This window comes from Chionomys nivalis, chromosome 1 (genome assembly GCF_950005125.1).
Source record: "Chionomys nivalis chromosome 1, mChiNiv1.1, whole genome shotgun sequence".
Lineage (NCBI taxonomy): Eukaryota > Metazoa > Chordata > Mammalia > Rodentia > Cricetidae > Chionomys > Chionomys nivalis.
Genome location: NC_080086.1, coordinates 138,248,142 through 138,275,827, shown reverse-complemented (window position 1 = coordinate 138,275,827; position 27,686 = coordinate 138,248,142). Strand labels below are relative to the sequence as shown.

The window sequence follows — 27,686 nt, the reverse complement described above, 5'->3', positions numbered from 1 at the left end:
AACAAAACAAAAATTATAATTAAAATATGGGTACTTTAGCTAAGTAATTTTACTTCCTGAGTAACATAGTATTGATGGCAGTGTCAAAATATTTGAAGCAGTACCAGTGAGATACTAATTAAATTACATACATCATTTAATATTGTGAAATTGTTTAAAGGATTATATATGTGGAGATTATATAAAAATGATATGAGATGAGCTATACTACACAGGAGGAAGCATCTGAGAACGTGGTTTAATGGTAAAGGGTTTGCCTAGTGCTTCCAAGGCATTGGTTGGATCACCAACATGAAGATGGAGTGGAGGACTAAAACATATCTTACTCTACTGTAAGAATGTGTAAGTATTTACCTTTCTCGTAATGAAATGAGATGTTGTAGTGCCCATGTGATCTGCTGAAGTTGAGTAAATGACCTGGGCAGTGCAACATAGCCTCAGGCTACTGTTGACATTCTGAGAACACCTCAAGAAAAGTATCTATTCTCTTCATTTCAGAATGGGATGGCATAGAATTTGTTGTACTACTCTGAGTGACATACATTTAAAATTTATATAAATTGTTTTGGAATTTTCTATTTAATATTTTGCACTACCATTGACTACAACAGATAATTCAAACTAAAAAACAAAACCACAGCTAAGGGAGAGTACTGTTTTTCATTTATGCATATTTCCTCGTTTGAACCAGAATATTGAATTAAACATTTAGACAGGAATGGGCAAAGGGTTAGTGGGAGAGATTAAACATACAAGTTGGATTATCTAGATTATGTGTTGAGAGTTGTCATCTTTGCATTGTTCAGATATTTCCCTATTACTTTATTGGATACGCATTTTCTTGCTGTGTTAAACAATTCATTGTATTCTAGAAACAGGTTCTTTATCAGATATTTATTTTACAGCTAATTTATTGCTTAACATTATGTTTTTAGGATAGTATCTTTTGAATGGTAGAAATCTATGTTGAGGCCCTTGATTTAATTTGAGCACATGACTCTTTCATTTAATCTGTTTTATTTCTTCGTCTTTTTTTTTTTTGTGTGTGTGTGTGTGTTTTATGCATGTGTGTATGTAGGCTTTGTTAAAAGTTCTTTGTGTGTGTAGGGTGATGTTGGGAGAATATTTGTTCCTGGTGAGAACTATTAATCCAAAAATTTAAAAGATGGACTATTTTAGCCACCTTTAATCCCAATACTCAGGAGGCAGAGGCTGGTGGATCTCTGAGAGTTCGAAGCTAGCCCGGTCTGAATAGTGTGTTCCATGACTGTAGAAATAACCAGGCTAGCGAAGGATAAAACAATTATATTTTATTTATTATAAGGGGAAAACTCAAGAAACAGGAAATGAGAAATCCAAGCACAGCAATGTCCCGTGGGAAAAGGTGTAGAGAGGGTGCACACCTTTTATCTTGGGTCCCAGCGAAGCCACCCCATTACAGGACAGCCAAAACTATATAGTAAAATCCTGCCTCAAAAACAAAATAAAACAAATTTAAAAAGATGCATGTCTTCAGCATTTCACATCTTGCTTAAAATAATGTCATTCCATATGTCATATGATAGACTTATGGCAAGTTGGTCTCATTTTAATCTTCCATTTTATGCTATAGCACATTTTTAAATTTCTTTATATATTTTGTACCCTACAGTATATTATATTATGTTTAATTAGTTATAACTTCAAATGAACAGAAATAAGAGGAGAGCTGGGAAGATTGTTTAGTGGTTAGTTAACCTGCCCTACAATCATGAGGACCAGTACCCATGTAAATCTTGGATGCTCATGGCAGCTGCCTGGAATTTCAGTTTTGGAAGGCAAAGACCCTAGAAGATCGTCAGAGCAAGCTGGCTAGCAAATCTAGCCATATTGGTAAGCTCTGGGTTTGTTTGAGAGGATTACCTCATTGAATAAGATGGAAGATTGATGGATAGTGTTTCCCTACATCAGCCTCAGGCCTCCAACATACATGAGTAACAATGTTCATGTGCACTTACACACACAAGTATGCCTACATACCTGTAAACATGTACACAAGCATACACATCACTCATAAAAATACAAAAATGGGAAAAAGAAAAATAAGAGGAAAAATATTTTTATATTTATTTTCCTTTTCCAGCACCCCTCATTTGTTTTTTGTTTTTGTTTTTCACCTGGTATTATGCTCTTGCATGGAGAACTAACTTCCTTTAACATTTCTCATACTTACTGGTCTACTTTTTTGTTTTTACTAGATTGTCTAATTTTATGGTTACATGAAAGTCTTCTATGGTTTCAACAACTTTATCATTTCTGATTCTGTTGGTAGTTTTATCTCTTAATCTTAGTAGAAGGGTTTTTTTTTTAGATTTCTTTTACTATTACTTTTTAATGTGTATGTATGTGTATGTATGGCCTATGGAGGCCAGAAAAAGGTGTTGATTCCCTTGAGCTAGAGTTGTATGTAGGTTGTGAGCAACCTAATGTAGATGCTAGAAACTGAATATTGGACTTCTGCAAGAGCAACAAGCACCTTTACCTGCTGAGCCTCGTCTTCCGCCCTAAACGTCTGGTTTTTTTGCTGTTGTTCATGCATCCTAAGTTTTTCCTTATGGTGAGTCCTTGCAGAGGGACAGAGGAGATGTGGGTGTTCTTCTTCTGCAGTTCTCTCTGGTCCTCTGTGCTGTGCCTTGAGTCCATGTGTCAGGAACTGAGCTGGATTTGGGTTTGCAGTCATTACTTTTAGTTTACCCCTGGCTTTAAACTTCCTAAACACTATCTTCTGCTCACTGTGTCTAGATCACTGCACACGGCATTGCATGCTGTTTGCCCTCTTTGTTTTGCACCACTCACCTTCCAGCAGTCTTCGCACATCTGTTCCACAGAGGATTGCATTTTATGTGGTTGTCCATCTCCTAATGATCGATATGGCTTCTCTTTGTTCTGATCTGGAATGAATTGCAGTCAGGCATTGAGGTTTGGGCTTTGTCAGCATTCTTGTTCTTGTTCCCTTATGGAAGTCATATTCTACTATTTATTTGTGGTTAGTCCTGGACAGGAACCCCCTACCCTTCCCCTAGTTGTATTAGATGTCTCCTTGTGATTGGTGCAGCATTCCTTGCCCATTACCTTTTCTTGTTCCTCAACCCTAGCAACAGTATTCTTTGTTTCTCACACTGAGTTTTTTCCAAACCACATCCCCTCCCCAGGGGCTTAAGCATTTTGATTTTACTCTCCCTTTAAGCAATGACTTCTGCCTGGATACCGAAGTGAAAGGTTTTCTATTGTTTCTCTAAATTCTAGGCTTTTTCCCCCTTTTGGAGAACAGGCAAGCTTTTAGACCCATTCCTAGATTCTTCCTGCATATTGTTCTAATAATTCAGGGCTTCTCTGGACTCCTTTCTTACTCTGTGTATGTACACCCGTGTGCACATGCATGTGGAAGTCAGAGATCGACATAGGGTATCTTGCAGGACTGTTCTCCATTTTTATTTTTTGAGACAGGTTTCACTAATTCTGAAGTTCATTGATTCTGCTTGATTGGTTGAAAAATGAGCTTCAGAAATCTGCTAGTCTTCCCAACCCACAGTGTGAGATTATAGACACATGCCACCATGAAAATTACTGGCCTGTTTCTTGAGTTCTGGGGACCAGAGCTCAGATCTTGATTCTATGTGCCATGGGTCTCTTACTAATTGAAGGTAGCCTTTCCTGTCATATTTCTAATCTTTCTTGGGATATCTGTTTGAGGCATGAAGATTATCTTCCAGTTAAGTCTTTGTGTCTGGGGATCCACAGCTATTCCAAAATGGCATACTGGTTTATACTAGATTTTGAAGAATTCATTAGAATTTCAGCTAGGTTCTTACTGAACCTTTTTTTCTTCTTTTTCTGTGATTTACCAAACCGTTTACAGTCATTTCTTGGAGGAGCTTATACTTCCAAGGAGAAAAAATTTTACTAGGAATTTTACTAGACTTACTTGGTAAATAATAAATTTACTTGGTTGTACTATTCTGCACCATTCTTTGTTAGAATAAGAGTGTGTGTGTGTGTGTGTGTGTGTGTGTGTGTGTATCTGCGTGTCTGCATCTGTCTATTTCTGTGTGATCCCCCACCCCCAATCAGGGGATGGCATGTTTTTGTGGCTTTCTGCATCTGTGTAAAAGTGGAACTGCTTGGAGTTTCATTAGCTGCTTTTCTGCTGCTGTGATAGAACACACTGACAAACACACTGGCAAAGCACCTTAAGGAAGAAAAGGTGTCTTTTAGCTTTTGGTTCCAGAGAGATGGAGTTCATTATACTGGGGAAAGTGTGGCATGGTAGCAGGAGCAAGAAAGTGGCTGATGGGGGCTGGAGAGATGGCTCAGTGGTTAAGAGTATTGCCTACCTTTCCAAAGGTCCTGAGTTCAATTCCCAGCAACCACATGGTGACTCACAACCATCTGTAATGAGGTTTGGTGCCCTCTTCTGGCCTGCAGACATACACACAGACAGAATATTGTATACATAATAAATAAATATTTTTTTTAAAAAAGAAAGTGGCTGATCATATTTTCTTCCACACACAGGAAGCAGAAAGAAAAAGCAGTCCCATGACCAACACATGATGCAGAATGCATTTAGTTCAACTTCTTCAACATCCCCTGTAACCTTTAATGGTCTTCCCACTGTTCAAAAGGCCAAAACTCAAAGTGTCTTCTGAGATACAAGGCAATCTCTTAACTGTGACCCCTTGTAAAGTAAAAATAAATGAAAAAAACCACATAGTTCCATAATACAAAGTATACATTAGCATTCCAAAAAGGAATGGAGGAACCAATGAGAAAAAAATAGACCAAAGCGAGCCTGAAACCCAGCAGGGCAAACACTAAATCCTGTCATGTGTCTAGGTCTTGAATTTTAAAGGGCTTAGATTGCTCTGCCCCTTCAGCTTTGCTATCTAACACTTTTGCCCCCTGTGGACTAGATCAACTCCCAGTAAGCTGTTCTCCTTGGTGCTTATCTTACAGTTCTGGCATCTCCAACATCTTAGTAACTCCATGTAATCTAGGTTGCTTCACATTAACTGATTTTACCAGTGGCCTCTTAAGATCTACTCACATGGACTCCAATCCTGCCACACATTGCCTAGCCTCAGTGACTCTCATAAACTGTGGGGGAAGAACCCATGTCTCTTTAATCTTGTTTCTTGTCTCTAGAACCATTACCACATAGATGAGACTACCATGTTCATCTGCCAGCTTAGGATGTTCCCTGACCCCCTGGACGACAGCTACAGAAGCTTCTACACATGGAAACTGATGAAAACCTCACTAGGCAGTTACTTGATAGGAGCAAGGAATCCCTTCGGTTCTCATCATAAGTTGGAGGCATACTGGTGGGTTTGACCCTGAGGGTAGCTTCTCTGTTTTTCCAGTGCAGAGCAGAAGGCTCTCTCTAATGGTTAAACTCTTTAACCATTACTGCCTCTTTTCAACACATGTCTTGACTACAGTCTTCAGCTTCCTCACCAAACTGTACATCTTTCATTTCTTTATGACCCATCTGTTGCTGTTTTTTTTTTCATTTTATACCTGTGTTAGAGTAATCAGTAATAACCAGGCTACAGACTCAGCATTATGTTATCTTAAAATTTCCTCTGCCAAAGAAATTAGCCTTCTGTGTTTTAATTTAGTGGATGCAGATTCTCGGGACATGGACAGAATACAGCTAGATTCTTTGGCAAACTGTCATATGAAAGGCTTTTAGCCCAATTGCTGATAGAGTCCTTGTTCATCTCAGAAACCCCATAAGCCGAACCTCCACTGTCTTCATTACCTTCAGCAGTACTGCCTTCAAGGCTTCTATGAGAATCGCCCACTAAGCTCTGCTCATAACATTCAATAGCTTTGCTAGTCCAAAGTTCCAGAGTCTTTCACATTCTTCTGAAAAACAACATAGGCAGGTTCTTCACAGCAACAAACGCTGTTTCCTGGTACCAGTTTCTGTATTAATTACTTTGTTGCTGCTATGATAAAATACACTGACAAAAGCAACTTAAATGAAGAAAGGATTTATTTTAGCTTATGGTTCCAGAGAGATGAAGTCCATCATGGGGAAACGCATGGCATGGTGGCAGAAGCAGAAAGTTGACTGATCATATTTTATCTATACATAGGAAGCAGAGAGAGAAAATAGGAAATAGAGCAAAGGCATAAACTCTCAAGGCCCAGCTCCAGTGATGTATTTCCTCTAGCAAGGCTCCACCACCTAAAGACTCCATAAGCTTCCTAATCAGTGCACCACCTGGAACTAAGTGCTCATTCACATGAGCCTGTTGGGGACATTTCCTATTTCAACTATCAGAGAGAGTGTTTGACAAGGTATATGCCATTTCAAATGTCTCTTCTTGCTGATCTTCTACAATGCTTTCATTTTTCTTTATTTGCCTCATTTATGAAAATTTAATCAGGGGGACTACTTCCTTAGCAAAGCATTTACTGTCTCCTCCAAGTAGAGCAGAACATTCCTGGCCTTTATCTCTTGTATACTTTGTTTCATTTGTCTCAAGCCCATGGAAATCAACCCTCAGCAAGCATGATTTCAGATTTTGAGACCTGTTTCTTTGAGGATTATCCCTCTATTTTTCAGTGTGAATAGCAGTTAATAAGTTTCAGATGGACTCATGGGGTCAGCTTGAAAGAAAAGATAAAATGGTATAGAAGGGAACTTGTTTATTAATAGAATAAACATTTTAGGTTTTTAAAATTTATATGTGTTTGGTGCATGTATGTATGTACTTGTGTGTATGTACCCATATATAAACATACATGCAAATGTGTGTGTGCTTGTGGAGGCCAGAGGCCAATGTTGAGTATTTTTCACATTATTATTTTTCTAAGACATGGTCTCTTCACCAACCCTGGAGCTCATCAGTTCAGTTAGATGGGCTAGCCTTTCAGCTCTGGAGAGCTGTGACTTCAGCCCTGATTATTCGGCATGCAGATGCTCACCACCATACCCAGCTTTTACATGGCTACTGGAGATCTGAACTCAGGTCCCCAATGCTTGTACAGCAAGCTTTTGGTCCACTGGCCCATTTCCCTAAATCCAATTTAAGATTATTGTACATGTATTTTTAAATTTATATATAAACTGTACAGTTATATTAATTTATTTTTGTTTTTTCAAGACAGGATTTCTCTGTGCAACAGTCCTGGCTGTCCTGGAACTTGGTTTATAGACCAGGCTGGCCTTGAACTCACAGAGATCCACCTGCCTCTGCACCCTGAGTACTGGGATTAAAGTTGTATGCCAACACTACCCTACTATGAGGTAGAATTTTTAAATGTATCTTTTTAACTGATGGATGAAAATATAAAAATTGTACTTATTTATGGGGCATCAGGTAATTTCTGTCTTCTGTGTGTGTTTGTGTGTGCACACATACATGTGTGCACATGAGTGTGAAGCACAGAGTAGAACCTCAGCTGTTGTTCCTCAGTTACTGTCCACCTTGTTTTTTGAGATAGGATCTCTCATTGGCCTGAAACTTGCCACATAACCTGAACTTTCCAACCAGGAAACTTCAGGGGTCCAATGGTGTTGATACACGTATATGTTCATTATGTAATGTTTTTGTCTAGTTGTGTTTATCTCTCCAAACATCATTTCTTTATGGTAAAAACACTTAATTTCTTTCTCCTAGCTTTTTGAAGTATATATTACAATGCTGTACAGTAACACCACTGTACGACAGACCGCCAGAATTTCCTATTTCTATCTAGGTTAGTACATATTGCTCAGTCTCTTCCCGTCGCTCTCTGCTCCTAATCTCTTCAGCCTCTGGTCATGACCATTTTATTCTTAACATCTACAAGATGAACTTTTATATTCCACATGTGAGTGAGATTATGCAGTACTCATCCTTCAGGCTTATGTCAATTATTGTAATTATCTTCAGTTCCAGCCATTTTGTCACAAATGACAGGATTTCAATCTGTTTTATGGGTATGTACACCACATTATCGTTACCCATTCATCAGTGGATGGGCACTTCGGTTGTTCTCATTTCTTGGCTATTATGAATAGTGCTACAATGAGCATTGGAGTGCAGATGTCTCTTTGATGTACTGATTTCATTTCCTTTGGATATAGATCCAGAAATGGAGTTTCTGGATCATATGGTAGTTCTATTTTTAATTTTTGAGGAATCTCCATACTGTTTTCCATAATGGAGGTAGTAATTTGCATTCCCAACCACAGTGTACAAGGGTTCCCTTTCTTCCACATCCTCATCAGCACTTGCTGTCTTTTGTCTTTTTGATAGTGCCCATTCTTATTGAAGTGAGATGATATCTCATTGTGATTTTGATTTGCATTTCCCTGTTTATTAGTGATGCGAAACGCTTTTTTCAGACACTTGCCAATTTGTGTGGAATAAAGGACAGCAGTTGTGGAATAAATAGGGTGGGTGAAAAGCAGAAAACACTGTGGGCATGAAAATAGGAGAGAAGGTAGTTGTCCAGATGGTTAGCGTTCAAATACAGCTGGCTGAACATTAGTCCTGGGGACCACAGAAGGAATTAAGTAGCCCAGGGTCCTAAATTGACCCAATAGAGTGATCATCTCTGGAGCTTGGTTATCTGTTTGTGGTTTAGAGGGATGTGAATGAAGAGTTAGCTCTTAGGGTTGGTATACAGCTCAGTTAGTTGGCAGGGTTAGATTCCTAGCATGCTGACTTCTCCCTGAGTGATTAAACTAAAGCCATTAGGACTCACATTTCTTAAGAAAGCTCTCCCTGTAAGGTCCCCACTGCTTGGTGTAATTCTGAGGTGAAGTAGGGACAGTCAGCATTACCAGTGGTCCAAATATGAACACTAGCCATAATACTGGGTTCTTTGCTAGCCCTAAATTTTTTTATTCTGGATCTTCTGTCTCTTTTTATTGTTTGGTTTTACCTGGGGCAGGGTGTAGAGGATGTTGCTTGGATGACTTCAGCAGTTCTGTCTGGGTGTAGTCTGAGGCCTTTTGATTCTTTGGGACATCAGTGAAAACTCAGTTTGCTGCAGCTCTCCATAAGGGACCTGAACTTAAAAAAAAAAAGGCAGTCAACTTCCCATCAACTTTTTATATTTCTCTGTTATTCCTGTAATCTTGGATTTAATTTCTTTTCCACCTGCAGTAGTGATACAATGAGAATTGGCATTCTTATCCAATTAGAGCATCTAAGAACCCTTGTGTGCCTAATGGATTTCTGTGGCCTAAATGTGCCTTCTTTCTTCTGCTTTAGATCTGTCCATACTAATGAAAATGTAACTGGAACCGATCTGATGATAAAGCCAAGGATCATTAGACAAGATCACGTGGGAGGAAACCTTGCTTCCTAATGAAGACACCAACATTCAGAATTTCTCCCTATTCAAAGGTATTTGAGGCACAATTTTACTTAACTTGACTTGCTGGTGGTGATTTCATAATGCTCTATATGTAGGTTTGGGAAGTTTAACTGTTCTTACATGTTAGAGGGTTTAGCTTTTTGTTGTTGTTTTTGTTTTGTTTTGTTTTTCAAGACAGGGTTTCTCTGTAGCTTTGGAGCCTATCCTGGAACTAGCTCTCGTAGACCAGGCTAGCCTCAAACTCACAGCGATCCACCTGCGTCTGCCTCCCGAGTGCTGGGATTAAAGGTGTGCGCCACCGCAGCCCAGCAAGGGTTTAGCTTTTAAAGACCAGTCCACTCTTCCCCATGGCCTGCCTTACTCCACTCTTTAAGAAATAGACTGAAGATTAATTGATATTCAGTAAGCCATACTAGGATTGGAGTAATGTTACCTGAGAATCCTGTGCCTACCTGCATTTCCAGCCTTTAGGAGGCTGAGATAGGGAATCATCATGAAATTTAGGCCATCCTGGCCTCACAGTGAGATCCTGTTTCCACAAAACTAAAAAGAAAGTCAATTTAATGGTTATTTGATTATGTCATGATTCTTGACATTAACCACTAAATCCAGTGTCCTAACAGAGCCTAGTCATTCATAGTGAGGCCTTTGGTGATGATCATAACATGTTTCAGTTAGACACTTTTTTCCTTTTCTCTTAAACTAAGTGTTAAGGATTTTCTAGCCACCAGAAATGTCACTGTTACTCCTGTGGGACCTTTGAATCTGGTGAACTAGTTTCACTTGGAGGAGAAAGGCAAGATATATAGAGAGTCAAGTGACTTCTAAAACATGGGGTGGATCTCCACTTTAGAGAATAACATAAGATGACTAATCCCCAAAAGGAATGTAATATCAAAGGAAATAAACACAACGGTAGTTATCTATGTAAAAATTAGAAACAGAAGAGAGTTATTTGTGTGTTTTGTTTAAAAAATAAATTTTTTCTTTATTACATAAATGGAGGGAATGTATATTAGGATAGGCAAAGCTGATTGATATCTAGGTCTCTTTTAACAGTTATTTAGAAAATAGTATATTGTTAGAATATAAAGGTAAAGAACTGAGAATAATGTTTCACCTATTAGTAGGACTAAGTCCATATTTTTCTATTTTGTGAAGAAAATATGGAAAATAGTATATTAAAAAGAATGAGAATTCATGCTGTGGTAATCCTGTTTACCTCAGTTGTAAAAGAATTCCCTCCCAGAAGAGGGAAAAGCTAGCTCATATCAGGTAGAAAGTGTGCTGTTGTCTAGTAGATAGGTACATTCCACCTTTCCAAGTGTATGTGTGTGTGTCATTTTAAGTCAGCATATGGTTTGTCTTACTCTTAGAGCCATTGTACATAACTTTTTCTAGGTGATATTTCTTCTTCTTTTTAATATTTATTTATTATGTATACAATATTCTGTCTGTATGCCTGAAGGCCAGAAGAGGGCGCCAGACCTCATTACAGATGGTTGTGAGCCACCATGTGGTTGCTGGGAATTGAACTCAGGACCTTTGGAAGAGCAGGCAATGCTCTTAACCACTGAGCCATCTCTCCAGCCCCGTGATATTTCTTCTTAATTTACTTCATATCACTTGAATGCCTTAAGCTTTACAAAACAAACAACAACAATAAAAATGGATTTTAGATTTGTGGAAAGATGTAAATTACTGTAGACCTTTTTTATAAATGATGCTGAATGTAGCATCATTTATAAAAACCCAGATACAGAAATTGGGGTTCAACTAGGAGGTCAGAAAAACAAAACAGCCAGTCACTGGTCCAAAATGGCGATCCTGCCTCCAGGAATCTCAGAATGAGACTGTGTCTGAGAGCTGTCTCCTACCGTCTTATATCTCTTTCTAGTGAATTTGAATTAGTCAGTTTCAGATACCTCTTCAATATAGCAAGGTAATGTCTGTATTCATATTTACTTTTGTTTTGAAAACAGAGAATTGCAAGTTTCATAATACCTTTGAACTGTATGTACTCTCTGATAAGGCTTTAGAGAAGTTTAGAATGTAAGATTGTGGGATTATGTTACATGGTGGGTTCCAGTTACGTGAAATCAATAAAACATGAGAGAATGAGTTAAGGCCATAGAAAATTATCCAGATTATATGTTTTTTATTACAGTTTTCACAGCTACAATATTACCTGTTAAAACAATCTTGTCTGGACTGAGTAAAGAGTTGGAAACAAATTTTGTTAAAGTAGGTGATGGGAGGTCTAGGCCTGTGCTGTGCTGCTGCTGTGCCTTTCATGGCACCAGGGAAACTGAATTCATACTTCTTAGCTTTGTAATAATTAGTGTTTAGGCTTGTGCTAAAAAAATAAAATATGTGTATAAAACAATATAAATGGATTTTGGAATGATATTAATGAAATTATCATTAAAACCAGAATGCCCTACTACTAAAGTATCTAGAAATTTCCTTTTCATAGCACAAAACATCTCAGTACATACTACGACTGAGAAGCTTGTAAAACCAGTTTCAAAGTTAATGATAAATATTATGCTTGGAGAGAAAGTAAAATGAGCTTTTGGCAAAAATGTTTTATCAAAGCCATCACATTGGAGAAGCTGTTACTGCTACACGCATGCTGTTGGGTATTTTGTTTTTCGGTAGAAGGAAAGCGCTGATATTTTGATAAAATAACAACACTTCTTTTAGGTGTTACTGGCTAGGACTAAAGGTACAAAGGTTTCTTGTTTGAATCTTGTTTTGGCCGCTTGATTGGTTGATTTATTTTAAAGCCACTTGTAGCTCAGAGAAGTTGCATTTGTTCCTTCAGTTCAAAGAACAAACAACTACCAAAAAACTACAAGAAAGGGCGTCTTGGATTGTTGAGTAAAAGAGATTGCACCGTGATAGCAATTCGTATCCTGCTTTCTTCCAGGGAAAAGAATTAGTATTCAGTAATATATTTCCATCTTGATTCAGCATTGTAAAAATTGAGGCTGTAAGGTGTGTTTGGTCACTAAACCCATATCTTTTCAGAAATTGTAAAGAAATAAGTGGTCAGCAACTATAGAATTATGTTTTGCCATGGTATTGTCTGCTATTGACACAGGTGAAAATGTTTATTCATTATGAGTTTGTGTCTTGGTAAAATTGGATAAATATTAATTTATAAGTGATAAATTTCTTTTTCTTATTTCAGAGGGTCTGATTTAGTATTTCAAACAGTCTCAATTTATAGCTTTATTAATATCACAAGTCTTGATGTTAAAGAAGAAATATGTGGACTTTGGAAAAATCTGATTTATACCACAGACTAACTCAGTCTCTAAGAGTTTAACTATTTTCCTGTATTTGATTATTTTACAAAGTTATCAAAATAGATAAGGGAGTTAAAAATTTCTAGAGTCAGATAACAGTAGGGAAGTTCGCTTACCTGAACCTTTGGGATATAGCTAACGAATTTCTAGGAGGGAAGTTTATAGCTGAGTGGTAGCAGCAGAAGGCTCCCTAAGGCTTGCCCACCAGTCAGTCTAATCAAATTAGTGAGTGTCTGGTTCAGTGAGAGACTGTCCTGTATCCCAAGGGTTTACTGTCCAGCCAGCCTAGCTGAAGCTCAGGAACCCAAGCTGTGCGTTCAGTGTGAAGCCCTGTCTCAAGGCTGCAGGTTATAGTGGTATGGCAAGATTCAGTATCTTGCTTTGGCCTCTACATTCGTGTACATAGGCATGCACCTACACATACAAGAGAGAGCCTTTCTCAAAAACTATGGTGCAGAGGTTGAGGAAGCTACCTGCCGTTAACTTTTGACCTCTGTGCACACACACATGCATATATCCACACAAACATAAATAAAAACTTTAAAAGAAGTCAGAGCGAACTCAAATAACTTTAAATGATTGTACCAAAAGACCTTATAAAAAGAACAAGGCAAAATCCAAATTAGTAGATAGAAACAAATAGTAAAAACCATGCTGAAATTAATGAAATGTAGACTAACAGAACAGTACTAGAATGAATAAAACAAAGTATTTAAAAAATGATTAACAAACCTGTAGCCAAATTAACCAGAGAGAAGACCTAAGTTAATAAAGTTAGAGATGGAAAGGGGTCTGTTAGAACATATTCTGCTGGATGCAGAGGTCAATTAGAGACCTCTTTGAAGACCTGTAGTCCAAAATACTGGAAAATCTAGACACATATGACTTACTAAAATTAAATCAAGAGGACATATACATACAACTTGTAATCAGATCTATAACATGCAGCAAAATTGAAGCGATAATAAAGAAAACCCTCAACAAAGAAAAGCACAGGAACAGTTGTATTCACTGTGGTATTCTACACCAGCTAACACCAGCTGTCTTCACGTGCCTATGGATGAGACAGTAGCAAAGCTCTTGTGTGAAGTCGGAGTCCTCCAGACACTGAAGCAGGACAGGAAAACTAGCAACAAGAAGAGAACATTGTATAGCACTTTTACTAGTGAGTGTAAGCACAAAAGCTCTCAGTAAAATACTTATAAGCTGAATTCAAGAACATATCAAGAAGATCAACACCATAACCACTTTGACTTTACTTAAGAGATGCAAGAATAAACCATATACAAATCAGCAATTTAACAACAACACAAAACCCAAACAAAACACAAATACATTTCAGGTCAGAAGTCACAAGATGTTCTCAGTAGATGTAGAAAAGGCATTTAACAAAATTTAACATTCTTCATGATAAAAGTTCTGAAGAAACTAGGAATAGAAGGACTGTATCTCAATAAATGATATATATGGCAAACTTTATAGCATTTCCTTTAAAGTGGGGGATGAGCCAAGGGTGCCCAACTTTTTATGTCCTTATTTAATATAATGTACTCACAGTCTTTGCTAGAGCACTAAATCAAGCCAAAGAAATAAAAGAGATACAAACAGAAAAGGAAGAAGTCAAATTACCCCATTTGTAAACAGTATAACCCTATACATAAAAGACTGTAACAACACTACCATAGATCTCTTAGATCTGATAAATACTTTCAGTGAAGTATCAGGATACATTGACAAAAGAAAATCAGTAACTTTTCAGAATGCCAATAATACACATGGCAAGGAAGAAGGCAGAACAGTCCCAATCACAGAAAACTGGTGATGCGGGAATAGGAGGGAAAGGGAGAAATTGAAGAGAATACCAGAAAATCCAAAGGCTTCCCAAGTTCTTGGATTAGCAGAAATAATATTGTGAAAATAGCTACTTATTTAAAATGATCTAAGATTCAGTACAATTAAAATTCTAATGATAATCTTCCCAATAGAAAAAAAGACTGTTCTAAGATTCATATGATAGTACAAACGAGCATCAATAGCTAAAGCAGTCCTTTGCTGAAGGAACAGTTCTGGAGGTATCACAATAACTAATCTGAAATTATACTACAGAGCCATCAGAGCAAAAAACAGCATGTTAATGGCACAAAACCAGACATGTAGACCAATGTAATAAAAAATAAAATACCGCCCCCCCGGGGATAAACCCACACAGCTACAGTCATCTGATTTTTGACAAAGGTTCCCAGACCATACATTGGAGAAAGATAGCATCTTCAACAAACTGTGTTGGAATATCTGGTATATCTGCATGTAAAAGAATGAAACCATATTCCCATCTTTGGCCCTGTATAATAATCTACTCAACATGGATATAGGCTTTAATTTAAAACTTGAAACTGAACCTGGTAAGGGAAAATACTTGAAGATATAGGCATAGGCAAAGACTTTCTGAATAGGACACTCAGAAAGTTCATAACAAAATAGCAAGAATGGACAAATGAGATTGTATCAGAACAAAACAAAAACACACGGCCACACTGCAGAGGAAAGCGGCATTGTGAAGACTCAGCCACAGAACGGAAGAGAAGCTTTCCAGCTATACATCTGACAAGAGATTAGTATCTAGGTAGCCTAAAGAACTCAAAAAATTAAAGGAAATAATCTAATTAATAAATGGTTGAATAGACTGAGTAGAAAGTCCCCCAAAGAAGTACAAATTGCCAAGTAAATAAGGAAATGTTCACCATATTGAACACTAAGAGAACTCAAATCAAAATAATATGGAGGTTCGATCTTATCCCAGTAAGAATGACTGTCATCAAGAAAACATACAACTATTGATGTGGGGAGCAGGGGTTGTGGAGCAAACTGTTGGGAATGTAAATTTTTAGTGCAGTCACCATGGAAATCTATAGGGAAGTTTCTCAAAAACTTAAATAGAAGTACATTCAGCTATACCACTCCTGGATGTATACAAAAGGGAATCCAAGTCAGCAGACAGCAAAGAGACTTTCATGTCCATGTTTACTGTGGCACTGTCCACAATAGCCTTAACGATGGAGGCAGCCTAGATGCTCATCAACAGGTGAATGGCATGATGTCATTCGCAGGAAAGTGATGGCCCTAGACCATCATATAAAGTGAAATAAGCCAGGGTCAAAACGACAAATGTCATATGTTTTTTCTCATATGCAGAATCTAGGTTACTCAGATTAAAACATCTAACTTTCAGCTTTGCTATAAAATGCTTTAAAAAAAGAATTCAGGCCGGACGGTGGTGGCGCACGCCTTTAATCCCAGCACTCGGGAGGCAGAGGCAGGCGGATCTCTGTGAGTTCAAGACCAGCCTGGTCTACAAGAGCTAGTTCCAGGATAGGCTCCAAAACCACAGAGAAACCCTGTCTCGAAAAACCAAAAAATAAAAATAAAAAAAAAAATAAATAAAAAAAAAAAAAGAATTCAACAGAATGCTGAAAGTAGATATAAGAAAAATCTTAATGTCTCATTTCATGTTCCACCATAATAGCCAGTCTGTTGACACAGGTGATTTTTAATTTGAAATTTTTACTTTACTAAAAATAAAGAATAAAAAAGAAACAGGCTAAATAAGATTGGTTTGCACCTCAAGCTGATTCTGAATCTGTGATCATAAAATATTTTGCAATGAGGCTATTGTTACATGAAAGCACTAGAGTCTGTTAAAGGGTCTCAAGAATTTTTTTAGGTATAGGATAGAGACAAATACTTACTGATATAGAACCAATTAGATGCAGCCACTGATCCATCTGCCTTTATCCACTAGTTCTGCCCAGAGGTGAAGAGCACCAACCGCAAGCTGTCTCTCTGCTGCCTGCTCAGCTCACACTACCCAAGAGAGCTGAGAGCAAGAGAGACCCTCTTCCTCAGCTTTTAAGCTGTGTCTAGGCAGACAAGACCATGCCCTAGCATTTGTTGCCTCAAAAGTCATTGGCTAAACTTATTGAAATCCCACCACAGGCTATCAAAACAAAACAAAAACAATTAGAGCTTTGGCAAAACAGATGCAGATGCAGAGTCAGTGGGCCCTGACTGGTCAAAGATGATTGAGCATTGGTGAGCATAACAACACAATGATGAATCACATGGAATACATTTCCATGTCAGTTCCTAAGATGCTGACAAACTGCTAGGCCTAGTTTTGTTTGAAGCATACTTAGGAACCAGCCCTAGATCAGGCTAGCCGAATAGTGGCTGAGAGGAAGTTTCTTTTCCTTGGAGCATTCTAGTTAATAGAAGAAGAAAGGGTGATAGAGCAGAACTCCACCATTTTAGAACAAATGCCTGATCCTAAGCACAGGTCACCAATGGCTACTAGCATTACAGGAAAATTTAGTGGACATTTACAATGCAACCTTCCTGTGAAGTAACCTTGTTCCCAGAATAAATTTAAACCCGAATCTGATCAAGTCTCTATTTCTAACTGCTAGTTTATGGGAATAGGGTAACATATGAAATGATACACTGGATATTGTTTGCAAAATAGAAGTAGTGGGAGAACTCCTTGGGCTATAGGCCTTTCCGCCCAGCAAATAAGGTATGAGCAAAAGGAGGAACCAATGAGAAAATGTTAGATTACTGGCAATGTTTTAGATGGTCATATTTTGTCCATAAGTGTCTATGACACAATTGTGGAAATTTGAATACTGGTTGGATATTTGATGTTCAAGAATTATCCTTAGGTGTAAATATAAGTACAGTCATATTTTGACATTCCTGATATTTTGGGGGTCACATTGAAATATTCACAAGTAGAAGATTTGCCTTAGATCTGATTCTTTGTTACCCAGGGTACAAAGGAGTCTGTTGTGGAGATAAATGAGATTTGCTATAAGACAGTTGATTGTTTAGAATAGGTGCTTGTGATTTGGGACAATGTACTGATGGAAGGGAGGAGGATATGACAAAAAGGTCCAAAAATTGTTCTTTGTTCAGTTATGTTCATTTAGCAATGAACTGAATTCTTAATTCAAATAATTTCTTGAGTATTCAGTAAAAAAGATATTTCTCACAAAGGACAGATTGACTGCGTAGTATTTATTATTTAAGACTCCATTCTAAGCACTTTATGCAGATGAACTCACTAGACTCTCACAAGAACTCTGATGAAGAGATGCTAACTGCCAAAAGTTAATTAACTGCTGTATGTGGAGCTGGGTTTACTTCCAGGGCTTCCAGCCTTGCAGTCTGGTACTTCTCTAGTTTTGCAACTTTCTTTGTAACTTTTAGTTCTAATCACTTGTTTTTAATTATTATATTTAATTATTTTTATATTTGTTTTTTCAGTATGCTAGTTGATGAGTCCAATTTTAAAAGACCAGTTTTCATTTGTAATTTTGATTCTGGAACTTGTCTTAATATTTAGAGAATACAAAAGTCTGTTGAGCTTATTCCTTTATTAATACAAGGAATTTATTAAGAAACTAAGGATTAGTTTAGTATGTAGGAGAAAATCAAAGAGTCAAGTGTGCTATAGCAGCATCTATAGCTTCAAAATATGTTTTTCCATTGATCTGTAAGCAGCTTATTTGTGGCTCATTTTTCTTCAGTTACTTGTTGGTCTTATTGGTCCTGCTTGGTGAGTTTCTTTGTAACTGTATATAACATTACACCTCCTCCCCAGAACTCCCACACCTGTTACATAATTTCACCCTACTTGACTTTTTTATAAGCTACTTGAGATAAAATAAGTTAATCTACTTACTATACTGTTTAGTATGTATTTAGTAAATATACCTTTCCATTTGAGAAACAACTACTCTATACCACGGTTTAAAAAATGTTCTTTTTCCTTTACCATTTAAAATTGTAAAAGAAAAATATGTGTTGGTAAATTAGAAAGCTCTAGGCCTGGGCATGTGGAGAAAATATGAAGATGTGTCATAGTGATTTCAATGCACAAGTGCTGTGCTCTTTCTAAAGAACTTGAATCGTCTTTGACTTTGAGAGAGGTTGACTAATATTACTAACAGAATGGGATGTCTGATAGGTGGTAGAATGGGGTCACTTCAGGAAAAAAATTAACTTTTCCCAGCCTGGTTGCAAAGGGCAACACGAGATGCTGATGTGATAGCTAAGCTCTATGACTGGAGACACAGACTCTGAGAAAGAAGAATTTTGTTTTCATCCGCAAGAGAAAGAGAAGGGTTACAGTCACAGATAGCTCTTTCCTGAAGTTTCTAGAAAGTGGCTCTTTGATGACCTAGTGTAGTTAAGGAAAAGTTGTGTTGTTTTTTGTGCACTATCACCCTCTTCCCTGCAACTCAACTGCACCTGTTTTTGTATAGTGATAAATCAAAGAAATCTATAACTATCTTTAGTGGTATTTTTGAAAAATGACATTAAAACACCTGAAAATTTCAGATTATAAAGAAGAATTTCTTTCATATTCTAAAGTATACAATTAAAATTCTTGAGTGAAAGTGTAGCGTTGAAATTGAATATAAAAAAGGAGACTGTTCCTAGGTCCGTAGGTTTTTGGTAAGATAAGACACTATTGTGAAGGACAAAACTAATGTTTATGACAGGAGCTTATTCTCTGGCTCTCTTTTTTAAATAAAAATTTTTAGAGGAAAGATGAAATGCTGTCTTTACAGTGTCTGGACTCTGTGGAAGCCAAAGTCTAATACGCAAGAATAAACATATTCAAGAGGTGTTTAGCTTACCTTCTGTTAGCTGTTAGTTAGTCAAGATATTGAAACAGTTGTTGCTTTGAAGATGGCCCTCAGTGAAGAAGGGTAGTTGTGTGGTATAGAGTGTGGGCTGGAGTGAGCAGAAGAAGAAAGAAAGCTATTATGAGTGAAACAGAAATCTGATAGGTGATATTTATTGCTATATGTCAGACATTGTGGTAAGATACTTTGTTTTTGATGTTGAGTTTTTGTGTGACATCCAAGTTGCCTCAGAACTCTTAGGCTGAAGCATTGCTCTTGCCTCAACCTTCTGAATAGTTAGGACCACAGACGTGTTCCATGCCACCATGCTTGACGGATACTACATGTTTTAAGATAACTGTCTCAATTTCCTTATGACGTATAAGTTATTGTCTCTGTTTTATGTAAGAGGAAACAATTGCATAAAGGCTTACTTAGAAATTAAACATCTCAGGGTAGACCAGGATTTATCCATCTATTTGCCTTTGGGTGAAACGGTTTAAAGTGAAAATTTGATTATCAGAATGTTAAATATTAGTTATTTTTAAATGTAAACAGACTGCAAAGCATTTATATTTTAGAGAACAAAAGCCTTGTTTACTGGTCTAATTTAAGGCTATTGACATGGTGGAGTTGCTAGAATATTATTATAGTCACAAATACGTTAGTTGTATGGTATCTTATGCAAGAAAGGTCATAATTTTAGCATGCTACTCACTAGTCAAACTATACTTTTTTAGCTTTTAAAAACATTTTATAAATTACATTAATTGCACTGAATAATGGGTCTTATTGTGACATTATAAACATTAATATAATCATTCTCTATTAAAGGAAGGATTTATTGATTTGACAATAGTGGTTTTGTTTCTTGTGTTATTTGTGGATTTGTGTGTCTGATACTGCGGCTCAAGCCTCTTGTGTATAGGTAAGTTCCATACCACTGAACTACACTCCTAGCCTATGGAGTTTGATATGGGATGAACTTTTAAATATTCTATCACCTTAATATCCTCAAATAGAGATGAACATAGGACTTGGGTATATCTTAGTAATAAGAGTACTTGCCTAATATATGCAAGGCCCCTTTCTTCAACCCCTACACCACAAAAATATAAAGTAAGATGAAGGTTTAACATGAGAACACATAACTTAATATTAAAATTTTTGAGTTCTAAAAGAATTTTTTTTTTGTTCATGAATCCTTGTCTGGCTGGCACGAAGGCTCCATAGGTAAAAGTGCTTATTACCAAGCACAAAGCACTGAGTTTATTCTCCAGGACCCACATGGTATTTTGTCAAGATTTATTCTTTTATTTATGTGTATGTGTGTGCCTGCATGTATTTATGTGTTCCATGTGAATGCAGATGCCCTTGGAGGTCAGAAGAGGGTGTCAGATCCCCTGGAACTGGAGTTAAAGGCAGTTGTGAGTTGCTTGATGTGGAGGCTGGGACAAAAGCCCAAGTCCTCTGCAAGAGCAGTAAGTGCTTTCAATTGCTGAGCCATCTCTCCATCCCTTTATAGATGGATTTAATACTAGGAAAAATTGTAAGCCTTACAGAGTGTAACTGATAATGCAGTTTTAGTTGCTTAGGAAGTTTCCATTTTAATTGAGGTTAAAGATATGTTCCACTTAACTGTGGAACAGAAAAAAAAAATCAAAACAGCAACAAAAACAAACAAGAACAACTCAGTAAGTTCTAGAAAATGAACAAAATTGAAAATATATATTCTTTTTGTAACTGCAACAGAAGGTAAAAAGTTTTTAACTCTAAAAATTTGGAAAAATCAAATATTTTTTAAAATAACTACTTAGTAATAGAAAAAACTTGTTATTTAGTGAGCTGGACTAGAACTCCTGCTAAGACCAGTACTGTGCTTAAAGTCAAATTCATGATCCTCATTGAATTTGCTATTGGTAAAGAAGAACGTAATGTACTCAACATTTAGTTTCAAAATTCAGTAAAATAAACAAATAAAACAACAAAATAAGGAAAGTTGAGTAGAAAAAATGCTGATAACAAGACAAACTAAGAACAAAGGAGTGGCAAGACAGAGGTCACAGAAATAAATAGGATTTGGGCAAAAAAAAAATAGACAAATTTATAACAGATAGTACCAGGGGAAATTTTGAAAACTAAAAAGAGATTATACAAAATAAATTTTTATAAGAATTTGTGATAGAGAACACTATAACTTTATGTCAATTTATGTAAAATATCCTTAAAGTTACTAGGAAATACTCAAATTGATTACAAGACAAAAAGAAAGTCTGTGCAAACTAAAACCATGGTAGGAAGTCTAATGGAATTTTCTTCATAAGTTGATTCTAGGGCTAGATTGTTTTGCCAGTGAATTCTTTTACATTTCCAAGGACTATATAATGTCTATGGTGAGAAATTTGCTACCGATTATAAAAAGATGAAAATATATTAAGTTAATGCTATAAAATTCTGAAAAACAGAGAAGGATAGTTTTTAATTTTGGGTTTTTTGTTTGTTTATTTGTTTTTAGGTCTCAAGTAGCACAGGCTGTCCTTTATTTGACTATGTAGCTGAGGCTGGCCTTGAGTTCCTGATCTTTCTGCCTTCCTCCCCCCTCCCCCAAGCTCTTTGATTATAGGTGTGCTCCAGTATACCTAACTCAGTAAGAGATTTTCTTTTTCTTGGGATCCATGTTTTTCCTTGTTAGTTCATTCAAGTAGTCAAGAAAAGTCATCTCTGTATCATGCAGGTGTATGACCATCACAGTGATGAAGTTTCCTGTGGATCTGATACGGAATAACAGGCATGCAAATAAACAAGATTAGTAATTCTGGGAATGCTCTGAAGACAGTGTGGTGTAGCAGAGTTAATGGCTAGAGGACTCTCTGATGACATGGCTTTTGAGATAAAATATAAAGGCAAAAAGAAAGACTGTATTGAGAGAGGAAAAGAAAAGGAAATGGGACCATTCTCTACTACAAAGACACATGAGAGGTTGACTAGTGTCTATAAGGGATTTTCTTTGTGTTTTCATATGTACGTGTGCAACGTGCGCACAAGTGTGTGTGTAGGTCAGAGCTGTCAGATATCATCCTCAGTAACTCTCTACATTATTTTTTGAGACAGTGTCTCTCAGTGAACCTCTGCTTTACTAATTTTACTAGACAAGATGACCAACAAGACCCAGAGACCCTCATGTCTCTCTGCCTCTCCATCATTGGGATAACAGGTGCACACTGACACACCTGGGCATTTATATGTGTTTTGGGGATCAGAATGCAGTTCCTTGTGCTTTCTTGGCAAGCACTTTACTGGGTAGGCTATCTCCTAGCCTCCTTGATGAGTTTTAATAAGTGAGAGTGACTTATCTGGTCTACATAGTGAGTTCCAGGGCAGCCAGAACTACATAGAGAGAGCCTGTCTCCAAAAAACAAACAAACAAACAGCAGCAGCAGCAGCAACAACAACAACAACAAAACCCCCAAATGTTCATTTGTTTTATTCAATTTCCTGGTGGTCTAACCTGAGAGGATACATTAAATTCCTGTTACTCCATCATGGCAGTTTGTGAAAATTCATGATCATCTTTTCCAGTTTCTTTTTCTGTGCACTAAAATGTAGGTCTAATAAAGAAGCAGAAAATAAGTGACCATTGTAGACCCAGCCTTGAACAAGTCAATTATACCACCCCCTCAAAGGCTCAGGGACCATTGTGTTAGAGGGAACAGGAAGTATGTAAGAAGCAGAATATAGGGTGAATGGCTACAAAATGCCATTTACTAGATGCGACATAGCTACTGTAATCATCATCTGCCATCATCTGTAGTTACTGCACTGGACCCATGTAAGACCAGCTGTATCAACAGTCGAGAAAGGGGGAGGGGCTCACAGGCCCTACCTACCTCTGAACTATTATTGGCTAGTCAGTAGATTCTGGGAGAGGAGAAATCACTGTCTTTAATTGTCTAACTTCTGCTAAGCCCACCATGGGTCATAGCTCCAAACTCATAGTCATTGGTTCTGGTTGATCTTGGTAGGTCATAAAATCAAATGAATAGGAATGAGTTCCCTAGAGAGATTAGTGAAGAGTAGAGAGGGTAGAGTGCTAAGGGGGTAAGAGGTGAGAATGGTCAGTACACAATAAATACACATGTAAAATTCTGAAAAAAAATTAAAATATAAAGTGTGTGGACCTAAGGAAGAAAAGTCAGAAGAGCAGTTTGACAAATTTTCAGAACTTCATGTATTGACTTACCTGTAACTGAGTAATAGAAATCCCTGGTCTCCTGTGCCTCAAGCCCTGGAATAATAATAACCAAATGATCCAGGACTGGGATGGGATGGAACTCAGTGGTAAGCTCTTGATTAACTTGTGCAAGACTCTGGTTCAGTTCCCAGAATGCACACATAGGCAAACACACAAATATGACGTTTTGGTTTTGGTCAATTATTACATGGTGTTTGAAAGTTCTTATTGTTTTTACTTTTTGGTGAAATAAGACCCATATGTATTATCTTTTTCCTAAGCTGTTTTTATGTTTCTATTCAATTTTTTGAGATTTTCTTGACTGTGTTTTTGCTATGTTACCTCACTGGTGGTCAGTCATTTTTCAGTTGGGTTGAATTTTCTTCACTCCTTGTGTATTTTTTTTTTGAATCACAATAATTTGATCTTTGTGCATTGTATAAGCTGCTTTTTTATTTGTGTTATTCTCAAGCAAGAAATGAATGACTAAATGAATAACTGAATAAGTGTAGATAAATATATTCATAAATACGAGTCAGTTTTTCAATTCTACTATTTATCATAGATGACATAGATTTGATATTGTGGTAATTAGTGCTAATTGTCAATTTGACAGAATCCATAACCACCTGGGAGACAGGCCTCTGAGCATGCTTGTGGGTGGGTATCTTGATTGTGTTAAATAGTATGGGAGAATTCATCTAAATTGTGGGCAGATCATTCCCTGGACAAGGGATTCTAGAATGTGTAAAATGGAGAAAACTCGCTGAGGCCGTGCTTGCATTTCCTGTTTCCTGATAATGGATGCAGTGTGATCAGCTGCCTCAGACTCCTGCAGCCTTGCCATCTCTCCCGTGATGGACTGACTGAACACGGAGCTGTGAGCTAACCGAATCCCTTCCTTCCTTAAACTGCTCCTGTCAGGGTGTTGTCTCAAGCAGCAGGAAAGGAAATAGGTTCTAAGTGAGGTCATGGTTGTGATAAACCTGGTCATGTGCTTCTTGGGCCTTTGGAACTGGTTTGTGAGAGGAACGTGGAGAGTTTGGAGCGTTGGCTTAGAAAAGCCATTGAATGCTGTAATGGGTTTGCTCACTCACTCTAATGAGACTTTGGAAGACAAGACTGCTGTGGTAAACACAGACAGCAGAGGCCTGCTGCTTGAGGTTTTGGAGGAGAACAAGGACTCTGTCAGGAACCAGGGTCACTTGTATGATAGTTTGGCAGGGTCTGGTTTCATTCTGCCCATGTCCTGAGAAAATGATTAAAATTGAATTTAATAGATAGTCGACTAAAATTGACAGGAAATCTCAGGACAGATAAGCATTCAGGTTGATTCTGAGAAAGCAGTTGTAATAGGTAAGGAGATAGTATCATTGGAGGGGAAGCCCTTTCTGCTGCTATGTGACAATATGGAGGTACTAAAGCTCCAGCTTGTTTATATCTAAATTCCTGGGAAGGAAGAAGGCTAAAACTGAAGGGGTCCCTGCATCTCAAGAGCAGCTGCCTATATGACAGTGTTTTGTCAGGATGAGCATTCAGAAGCTGACTCGACTGTGATCCACATATCTAACTGTAGAGCTAAGTGTTGTTAGTGTGGATGCAAGATCCTGAGGGTTCATGGAATCTTGCTTGTGCCATGGTTTCAGAAAGCAGCTGAGGCCAGGTGATAAGGAGCAGGACTGGAATCTCTGCAAAAAAAGGCCTTTGAGAGATCGTTGTGTGAAGCTGTGAGTGTGAAGCCCAAGCTGCAGGAGAGACGCCTGGAGAGTAGAGGTGTCAGAGCCATGAGAGAGCCACCAAGAAGAATGGAGACATAGAGTGCGCAAGGGAGATCTGCATGGCACTACGGCTGGCAGGACTGGGGGTGGGACCACTCAGGCTCTTTGGAACCTTGCCGATTTTATCACAAGCCCCAGATGTTGGAGATGGAGTTGTAGGATGTGGTGATTGCTGCTGTGTTTGCACTAGCTTTGATCTCATCATTCTTTGTTATGTTCTGGAGTCAAAATGCTTACTCCCTGCCTCAGCGGCCTCAAGCCCCTGCTGCTGTGCACCCCCAAGTTCTGCCACAATCAGCCCTTCCTACCTTCAGCTGCTTTTCTCAGAGGGTCTTATCACACTCACAGAAAAAGAGACTGAGACACCTATTTTTTTTTTTTTTGTTTTGTTTTTTTGTTTTTCAAGACAGGGTTTCTCTGTAGCTACGGAGCCTGTCCTGGAACTAGCTCTTATAGACCAGGCTGGCCTCGAACTCACAAAGATTCGCCTGTCTCTGCCTCCCGAGTGCTGGGATTAAAGGTGTGCGCCACCATCGCCCGGCCCTATATTTTTTTAAAAAAATCTAGGCTTAAAAAATATTCAAAAGATTGTTGACAGCAGTGTATGCTCGAACATAATCATTTTCTCTGGAACCCCAAGATGGAGTTTAGTTCTTTTCCACATCCAGACAAACTGCTTTTCCTCACCTGTGTTTGCTTTCCTAGTCTCTTCACACATTATAATTTTCCGGGTAAATTTCAGAAATTCAGGAGATTGTTGGAATTTATCTGCTTTACTTTTTTGGCTAAAATCACAGTTTCAGTTTTCTATAGAGAAACCATGAATTAAATAGCTTCCTTTTTCAGTCAGCTAGAGACTTCTAACAGATTGATACCCAGCACTTGGGTGATAATATTTGATAGAATGCAGATTGGTGACATCAGTCTCTTGCAGCTCTGGTAGTTCTGAGAAACTGCACGGTCTCTAGTACCATCAGTTGCCCCTGGTTTGCAACAGACAGCTTGCATCACAATAGCTTTTTACTTTAGTGCTCTATCATGGTTCATTTTTTGAAAACTGTTTCAAAGCCGGGCGGTGGTGGCGCACGCCTTTAATCCCAGCACTCGGGAGGCAGAGGCAGGCGGATCTCTGTGAGTTCGAGACCAGCCTGGTCTACAAGAGCTAGTTCCAGGACAGGCTCCAAAACCACAGAGAAACCCTGTCTCGAAAAACCGAAAAAAAAAAAAAAAAAAAAAAAGAAAACTGTTTCAATAAATCAGGCTTTCAAATTAAGTTAAAATTCAACTGCATGTGAGTTCACCTAAACTCTTGACATCTGTGGTCCTGGGTAGATGTAATGAAGGGTAGGGATTCCCTTAGGTTACACACAGGAAACAGTAATACCTTTACAATGCACTCTTTCACCTGTTTGCTGGTAATGTTTTTTAATTTAATTATACTTTCTGAGATTCAGCTCCTACATGTGTTAAGAAAAATAATTCTCTTTAGGATTGAGGAAACATTATTTAGGGGCTTAATTACAATAAGCATAAAATTTGTCAATGGTATAATTGCTTACATTTTAGGATAATCAAAAAGCAGCAGTTAGAAAATTTAGTGTTACCCTGTCCAGATGTAGATGTTATGGTTAATTTCTTAAAACTGAAAAGCCAGTCATATCATGCAAAAGTAGGAATCTAAAATCAGAAAACTGTAAAGCAGTGAGTGCATAAAGAAGTTTGTATAATTAAAACTTTAAAAAAGACTTTCCAAATGTGACCTTAAATGATTACTGTTTTATAAAAAAATTTTTAGCAAGTACAGGACATTCCCATTGGGTTATAGACAACATAGAATAAATAGACATAAGGAAAAGAGTTGAACCTCATTGGAAATTAAAACAATAACAACTTTTTTCTTATTGAGCAGCAATAAGATGGCTGTAGGGAACCAAATAGGCACACGTTGTGTTTTGAATTGAAATAGCAGTATGGTAGTGCATGTCTTAGAAGTCATTTACATATCCGAGGCTATTGATTTAATGATAGTGCTTTTGGGAACTGACTCTAAGTAAACAATCCAAGGGATGACAGAGCTGTGCTAGAACTATATTCACGCAGTATTACTATGACAGTGAAAACTAAAGGTGACCTGTATGATTAGCAGTGGGAAATTTGATGCCTAGTAGTTCATGTTGCTTAGATAAAGTGTAAGTACTGTTACAACAGAGATGATATCATTTTTGTTCTCTGCTGCTAAACCAGTGCCAAGAATAGCGTGGAGTACAGTGGTTACTCAACAATTACTTAGTATTGATTTTTAAGATGAACAAAT

The 27,686-nt window shown here is 37.6% G+C and overlaps 1 protein-coding gene across 7 annotated transcripts in view; it reads left to right on the top strand.

Moving 5' to 3' along the window:
- The window catches only part of Ncoa1 (nuclear receptor coactivator 1), a 219,073-nt gene that overhangs the window by 52,088 nt on the left and 139,299 nt on the right, over positions 1-27,686 (top strand). For 6 of the 7 annotated variants that reach the window (XM_057758898.1, XM_057758975.1, XM_057758721.1 and 3 more), the window contains exon 2: positions 9,258-9,392. The gene's annotated coding sequence lies outside the window, so the exon portion shown is untranslated. Of the gene's footprint in view, positions 1-7,733; positions 7,753-9,257; positions 9,393-27,686 lie in introns of those variants that run through there. The other variant, XM_057758859.1, reaches the window with a different exon arrangement.